The sequence below is a fragment of the Gossypium hirsutum genome, chromosome D10 (genome assembly GCF_007990345.1).
Source record: "Gossypium hirsutum isolate 1008001.06 chromosome D10, Gossypium_hirsutum_v2.1, whole genome shotgun sequence".
In the NCBI taxonomy this organism is placed as follows: Eukaryota; Viridiplantae; Streptophyta; class Magnoliopsida; order Malvales; family Malvaceae; genus Gossypium; species Gossypium hirsutum.
Window position 1 is genome coordinate 55,900,326 of NC_053446.1, and position 8,968 is coordinate 55,909,293.

At 30.5% G+C, this 8,968-nt stretch overlaps 1 long non-coding RNA gene across 1 annotated transcript; it reads right to left on the minus strand.

The window, feature by feature from the left end:
* Nucleotides 1-7,488: 7,488 nt before the first annotated feature.
* LOC107915873 (uncharacterized) lies at nt 7,489-8,968 on the minus strand. Its single transcript, XR_001689303.2, has 2 exons — nt 8,167-8,968; nt 7,489-7,863 (listed from the first exon to the last, which is right to left on the minus strand). It is a non-coding gene; the product is annotated as an uncharacterized lncRNA (long non-coding RNA).

Consider the following 8,968-nt stretch of genomic DNA (forward strand, 5'->3'; position numbering starts at 1 on the left):
TTATACCCAAATGCAATATGCAAAAATATGTCGAGAGACTTGAACAAATAAAGCAAATATAGCAAAATGACGCAAACTATAAAAGTGAAATGCAACGAAAGGATCGTAAATTTAAACCAAATTATCAACTTTCGACAAAAAGGCAAGAAATAATCAACTTGTGGCTTGACTCTCTTATTTTGTCCCTAACGGAGTCGCCAAGCTGTCGAAACCATTTTTTGTAAAAGGGTCGACTTTTATTTAAAAATGAAAATGGACTCGCCACCAATCATTTTTATTTAGGTGTGATTGGATCACCTCATAATTTAATTATTTTAATAAAATTTTAAATTTACTAAAAATATAATTTTCGATCTACAAAATTCAGAAAATAGGTTCGGGAGTCGGTTATGCACGAGGAAGGATTAGCACCATCGATACGCCCAAAATTGGTACCTAGTTGATTACTTAATGTCTTGATGTCGAAGATTAAAAACTCGAAAAGAATGTAAAATACGATCCCTCTTTATATTGTGTTATTTTAAAATTACTCGAATAAATCAAAATGTGTAAAATGCCTTCTTATCTCGAAACCTAGGCTTGCCTTTTATTTTTTTATTTAAACATCGTTTATTTTAATTTTAAAAAGATATTCGGTTATTTAAGTTTAACGCGAGAAAAATTGAAACCTAGTAAGTTAGGGCACGACTTCTCGAATTTCCAAATACAGAATATTGCCTTTATTTTTGAAATTTTCTTTTTTACGAATTTAGATAAAAATTAATGTAATATTAAGATTGATATCTGAATAAAATGTTACGCTAATGAATGACAACAATATAAATGTACTAATAAGCAATCCATAACACATATCACTTTAATACCAATATAAACAATTAAAGAAAAAATAAAATAAATAAATAATAAAACAAATAATGACGATGATAACAAAAATAGTTCTAATGACAAAATATGCGCATGAAATGACAATACCAATTTTTATATATAATGAAGAAAAAGAAATAAATAAATAAGTAAATAAAAATAAAGGAAAATATTATATATAATATTGAAAATAAAGGACTTAATTAAAATATAAATGAAATTATGGGTGCAATTTGTAATAAGATACATAAATAAATAGTAATAATAATAAATATGGTACAAGAAAAACAAAAAGTAAAAAAATAAAAAATGAATAAATATAAATAAATAAATAAATAAAAAGAAAAGTAAAAGATCGAAAGTAAGGGACTAAATCAGAATCTAAGCCAAATGTAAAGTAAAAATCATAATAAAATAAATAGATTAAGTAATAAAATAAAGTAAAGGGCTAAAATCAAATACGCAGAAACAAGCGGGGACCAAATAAGAAATTAGCCCTATCCCCAGGACACGTGTCCTTTCCTCTGCAGATCAACGAATTGGGGACTAAATTGAAGCACGAAAAAAATTAGTGGCCCAAATTAGAAAAAATCCAAAAAAGTAACAAAGGACTAAATTGAAGCGCATAGCAAAAGCGGAAGGACCGATTGTGCAAATAACCCCTGCGCTAGAAAACACCCGGATCCTTTGGGCAAATGGGTCGGGTCACGGGTCAGAGACCAAAATGACGTCGTTTCGATCTCTGAACCCAACTCTCAAAATGGCGTCGTTTGATGGTTGCTATTTAAGATAGAATTTCAGATTTTTTTTTATTTTTATTTTTAATACTCTCCTCAAAAAAAAAAGAAAACCTCTCTACTCTCCCCTCCCTTCCTATTTCCGTCCAGGGGTCCAGCTGTTGGGCCACCGTGGCGGCCGTCGATCGTCAGCGACGGCACCGCCGTTCATGGTTGCCGAAAAATAAAAAGGCCATTTTTTTGGCTTTTTGACTTCTTGAGCCTAAAAATGTCGTTTTTCATCGTAAATGACGAACCTCGACCTTCCTCAGTGGCGCAAAATAAAAAAAAGTAAGATCTTCCCCCCTTTTTTACTGTTTTCGTTTGTTCTTTTTTAAAAAATAAAAATAAATAAATAAAACGAAATGAATAGAAAAAAAATAAAAAGACCACCTATAAAAGATTTCCTTTTTCTTCTGTTTTTGATTGCTTCGTTTTTTTTTTGTATTCTATTGTCTATAAAAAAATTACATTGATATGTTTGGCTTTTATATCCATTTACAACACTGTATATTATTTCTATTGTTCTGCTTTCGTTTCTGCCTACTTTGTCTTCTCTTTTAAATCTGTTTTGCAGGGCTTGGCGAGGTCAACGGAGGCGGAGGCTCCGGCTTTTTTCCGTTTTGGTGCAAGGTCAATAGAGGGAGGTCAGACCTTGGGACGAGGCGCGGGCGGTGTACCCAAGGAGGAGTGCCGCACATGGGGGCTAGGGTTTCTTCTTTTTTTTGAAAAGATGTTTAGGCTTTGGGCTTGTTAGACCACTAGGGTTTTTTTTTGTAATTTGGAACTGTTGGGTTTGTTGTAAATGGACTTGGTATTTGGACTTTTTATTCATTTGAGTTTTATTTATTATTTGTATTTGGCCTTGGGCCCGGGTGAAATTGGGCCATTACAATGGATATGTGTTTTTTTGTTGTTCGTTTGGTGGTTTGAGGCATCCTTGATCACTATAACTAACTTATAGGTTGAAGGAGAAGATTTGCTATCAAAGATTGGTTCGAAACAGAAGCAAAATTCGAGCCTGAAGCTAGAATTTTATCACATTGATTTATTCAAATTTATTTTATTTCTGTTTAGTTTTACTATTATTTCAATTTCAATTACCTCTATTATTTTTACTTTTATCAAATTTAGATTTCTTTTTTATTTTATTTTTTCACAGACCATTACACGTCGTGGGCACGACAACTACCTGACGTGCAATTTGATTAAATCGAAATGACAATTTTAGATATATCAATCTCTGTGAGATTGATTCTACTCCATAAACTGCTATTTATATACTGTTTAGATATAGGGATATTATTTTTTATGAATTCGTCACCCATCACTTACCATATATCTGGATGTGTGTTTGCCTAGCAAAATTCAACCAACTTTCACATTAATAATATTTTATCATATTTACTAACTAATAAACATCGAAGTAGAAGACGAAATGCATGGTTAAATTATATGCATTATACTTCTAATAATAATAATAATAATATTGATAATGATTCATAAGAAAATATTTAATGTTTAAACATGTTGAGTTATCAATTCAAGATGAACTATTTAAGGGATAAATCTCAAAATTATACATGAACTTTGATTTAATATGCAATTGTATACATGAACTTTAATTTGGTGCAATTATATACAAGAAACTTTCAAATGTATACTTGAAAATTTAATTTTGATTTAATTATACACATTGAAAGAAATAAATACATCAAATTATTTTTTATATTGGATAAATATAATTATTTATGCATCCAATATATAAATATAGAATAATGTTATATTAATAATTATATTAAAAATTTATAAGAATTGGATCAAATAAAAATTTCATGCATAAACTTGTACAAAATCAAAGTTCAAATATACAGTTACACATTGAACCATAATTTATGTATAATTTTGAAATTTATCTCAATATTTAATGTATAAAAATGTTGAGTTATCAATTCATGACAAACTTTTAATGATCTTCTTCTTTAATCTATCATTATTATCACCATCATCAATCAATAAGCGATTCTTCACATGAAGAAAATTCTGCTAATATAAAAAAGTAATAGGAATATTATTTATCAAATAATAAAAAAATTAATAAAAATTGAACACATCACATCCTAATGAAAATCACACTTCTTTTTGGTAAAATAATCTTAAAGTTGAATGAAAATGTTCGCTAATACCTTTACTTATAGTGTGAAATAGTAGTATTAATGGGTATATAATTGTAACATTAATTAAGTGATAATCAATTTAAAATAATAAATAAAATTTAATATGGATCTAAATTTTTAATTAAATATAATAGTTATAACACTAATAATGAAAAGATATTAACAAAATAAACATAATAAATTTTTTTTATAATTATTCTTATTTTATATTAATAATATTTTATCATATTTTTTAAAAGAAATGTGAAACTAAAAAATTACATCCACATATAATAATTAAGAATATATGTAATATCTATATATCATTGATCTAAAGGTTTTTTTATTATTTTAAATTTATTTAATTATATAAAATAAATTAATTGTTAATAATTAATATTAAATTTGTTATTATCACATAATAATTGTAACATATTAAATTGTTATTCTAATGTCAATTTAGTAATATAACAAACAATAAAAAATATTTTTATTAGTTCAAAAGTATCTCTAAACTCATATTGTTATACATATTATATTATAGCAAATAATATTTTATTTTTTGAATAAAGTATTAAGTAAAATCGATGTTTGTTTAAAGGTTAAAAAATGTCCTAAGTCCCTAAACATTTTATAAATTTAAAATTTAATCTCTGTACTTTTATTTTTAAGAATTTTAGATTTTAAAATTCAAGTTCAACTGTCAACATTGTTAAAAATATCTTGTTAAATTCATATTCATTACAACATCTTCTTTTTAGTTATATTACTACCAAGTGAATATATATATATTTTTATTTTAAAATATCATACTGAAAAATTAAAAAAATAATGTTAACAAATAGACTTAAATTTTAAAATAAAAAATAAAAAATTAATTTCTTAAAAATAAAAATAAAAATAAAAAATTCATAGATAGAGGTATAAAATATTATAACCTTGTTTGAATCTAGAAGTGATGAATTTGAATATGGAAACAAGATATTTACATTGAAAGTAAATTTGTCTGTGGATGGGATTTATGAATGATTTTGTATGGTAGATAACGTAGGCTCCTAGAAATTCTCCAAGCCACATACAGACATCTGATATTGGCAGAAAATAATTAATGATCGCACATGTCACGTCCTTTTCTTCTGATTTCTCTTCCACTAATATGGTTTTTTAATTAAATTTAAATAAAATATTTTTTATTATTTAAGGACTTCAATTAAAAATTTAAAAAATATCAAATTGAGATAATAATATAATATATAAATATTGTAAATTATTTTTTCAGAATTATGACCAAATTTACATGATTTATAAATTTTAAGAATTTAATTTATTATTATATAAAATTTTTAACTATCAATTTAAATTTTTATCACGATTAATGGCCATCTTGCTTGGTGGATCAATGGGAGCAGAGGATAAAGAAGTCAGTCACCTTGAGGGAGGCCAAATTGGAAAAAGGCAGTGAAATATTGAAATGCTTTGGACCACACCAAAACACAAAGGCATTACGTGCCGCCCTAATGTGCCACACAGTCCAAATAACAGGCATTGTGAGGGTGAGGGACCCAAAATTCGAATGAATCTCACCATAGAATCCAACCACTTATTGAAACTTACATAGCCTTCACGTCTCGGCTTGTAAATGAAGCATGAGATCCCCTCCCCTATACAACCCAGTTGAATGGGCAGAAAAAAAAAGCACGTGCTCAGTTGATTCCATCTAGGATATACAGGAGCTCAACTCTTTTTCTTCACATTGCAAGAGTATCAACAGCATTATGACACTCTAAATGAAGTGTGGATCAATAGTTTTAATCTAACCTAAGTATGTAAAATTAACTAAAAATTGATCTCGTTGGTCCAAAAGCACAACCCACAGTGTATGCTCCGTTAGTCAATACTTTAGCAACCCCTTAGATTTATCCTATGAGTTTGCTACAATATATTTGACGAACCCAAACTGTCATTTCACCCTATTAGGGCCCTACTCCATGATGTGGAAATAGATGATGGCCACTCATGCCCTGAATAGCACATATTACTTGAAAGCTATCTCTGATATGATGACAAACACCACATTTTCCAAGTATAACATCCATTGAAATTGCAAATATATACAAATACAATTATATTCATTAATAGGAAAATGAATTCAACATCTACATACCTTTTCATTGGCTCGTCAATCGATTTCTTTTCACATCCAAATCAAGTCCCTTCTATAACATGTATGATCCAAGCACTTTTTAAATTTATTTAAATATTTGCAATAAGGGATAGTAAATATTGATGGTTGAATAAATTTCAAGATATTATACACAATTATATATTTTTACCTTCTATTGAAAAGGAACTCACATAGTTGTGAATGGATGAGCACTAACCACAACATTTGTATTTATGCCCTTGTTTGTAGATGCAGGAAACAACCATTATTTTGTTGATAGGTTCTCGTATCACCCTACAAAGTGCATTGTACAAATATATCATAGTTGCAAAACCCTGGCTAAATCTACTGGTTGTATCAGAAGACTCCAGTAGAGAAAGACATTTGCAATGGATCTTGTTGCCAGACATTTCTAGCATCAACATTCCCCCTACCATCCAAAGCATCAAAGCACTGGCATATCTATCCATATTTAAGAATTTTAAATTATGTAGAGCACAAGTAATTCGATCTTTTTGCTGTTCAAAAAATCACTAAAAAAATAATATGACCAAAAGTAAAATCTTAAAAATATTCCAAAATAAAAAAAAATGAAAAATGGATTGAAAATTTTATCATATTTACAATATAGTTTGCAACGTGTTCTTCTTGAAACTTTGAAGTAACTATTTTTCCCGTGAAACGAAGTACAAAATAATAAGTTTAAATTTTGATATGACTATTTTACCATATACACAATTCTATTTTTAGCTTTCATTGAGAGGGAACTCTCATGATTGTTAAGGGATAAACACTAACCACTACATTTGTATCAATGCTCATGCTTGCATAAGCAAACACCAACTATTTAATTCATCAATTGGTTTTCTTGTTGCCCTAATAGTGTTAGACAACAACACCAAAGTCGCAGAACCCATCCGAACCTATCGACCATCTTGAAGGACTCTAATAGAGAAAGATAAATGCAATGGACCTTGTTGCCAAACTTGTCTGGCAACAACATTTTCCTTATCATCCAAATCATCTAAACTCTATCATATCAATTAGTCTCCTCTCAATTGCATGTAGTTGAGGGGGTTGGTCTAACAAGCCTCTCAACTACATACACTTCATTTGTTTCCCATTAAATTATTCTCTAACTTATTATTAGAGAGGACGGCACCCAATAATCGTTGGCACTTTTACACCCCATCGCTGTTACTGGCTTTGGTTACCACATGCTTGTCGATCGAAAAGCAAGTTATTAAAGTGGTAAGCACCTTCGATATCATACTAAACTTCGTTATTGTGGATGTCACATGTAAACCAGTCGTCTTTAATCAGCCTTCGATATGTGCATAGACTATTGAGAATTGTAGATTATGTTAAACTTGAAGAACTTGATCGTCTCATTGGTCAAAAAATCAAAATAAAATAATTTAATTTGGCAACACCTTGAAAACATTTTTGCAAAAATTACAAAACTAAAAAAGTTGAGTTGAAACTTTATGGGAATATAATTTACAACTAATTTTTTACCCTTACTATGTGTATAAAATATTTGAAATATAAAATATTAGTAATATTTTCAATATATTACATGCACAAATATTGCGAAATACAATTATTAAAATAAAACGAGTAAAATATACATGCCCAAAACCCCATTGTCCAAATTCCCAAGACCCAAAAAAATAATACAAAACTAAAACATAAAAATATTCTAGTATCCAGACTACAGAACCTAGATCAGACAAAACCCAAAGACCCAAGGCCCGACAGGCCCAAAACCTTAATTGGTTTCGGTAAGGCAGAAACCCTAGTGCCCTAACGCGCCGTTGCTGCCCATGTGCCTCCATAGCGCACTCGTCGCCCAAGATAGCATCCATTTGCACCAAAACGGTAAGTTGACTTTGCAACAGACCTGCAAACAAAGCCAAAAAGGAGACAAACACAAGAACGACAATAGAAATAATAGCAGAACGAAAGCAAAAGCAAAAGGAACAGTGATATAGCAATGTAACTGTGGCTATAAAAGCCACAAAAATAACCATGTAATTTTTTACACAGACAACAGGATACTAAGAGAACAGAATCAATCAAAAAATCCAAAGGTTGATATCTATTATCATCTTAGCTTCTGCTTCATTTTTTAGTCTATTTTATTTTTTTATATACATATTCTTACATGCAAAAATAAAAAAAAAAGGAAAAGGAAAGAACTTACCCGTATTCGGGTTCGCAAAGCCGCCGGGACGGCCGAGGGAGCCACCTCCGAGGATAGGTGGCCGGAAGCCGAAAGGTTTCTTGAGTCTTTGGGGTATTTTTGTTAACATTTTCGGAACTTTGAACACAGATTCGGGCTTAGGAGGCTTGAAAGGACCAGATCTGAAGTTCTCCCATTCTCCGGCCACCGCGTATGGCGGCGCTGTCGTCGGTGGTCGGCAGCCGACGCGGCGGTTGATGGCCGTACCTCTGGTCGGGTTCTGGGGAGAGAATGGGGTTTGGGAGGTTTTTTTTGCTTTAAAGAAGGGAGAAATGAAAATTTTGAAGAAATTTTGGCTTTTATAGCATAAGTAAAACGACGTCGTTTCACCTGAGTATTTCAACTCCAAAATGGCGCCATTTTGTGCGACCCGCGCTCGACCAGACCCGAATGCGGCTAGGATCCGCGCATTTTGGCTTGGAGGGGCTATTTGTAGTTTTAGCTCCTCCGCTTTTGTCGTATAGTGCAATCTGATCCCTTTTTTGTTTTTAATTTGGGCCGTAAATTTTGCTTCTACTTCAATTTAGCCCATGGACCATGAGCAGATGTTGTCCCTTGAAGCGGTGCCATTCAAATGGCATGGGAATATTTCCCTTTCGACCCTGCATCTTTGCGCGCATTTAGTTCGGGCCCCGATTACCTTTTTTATTTAAATTCTATCATTTAATTTTGTTTTAATTTCAGTTTGGTCCTGGGTCCATTTAATTTCATTTTTTTGTTCTTATTTTCATTTTTTAATATATAAACTATTTTGTTGGACGTT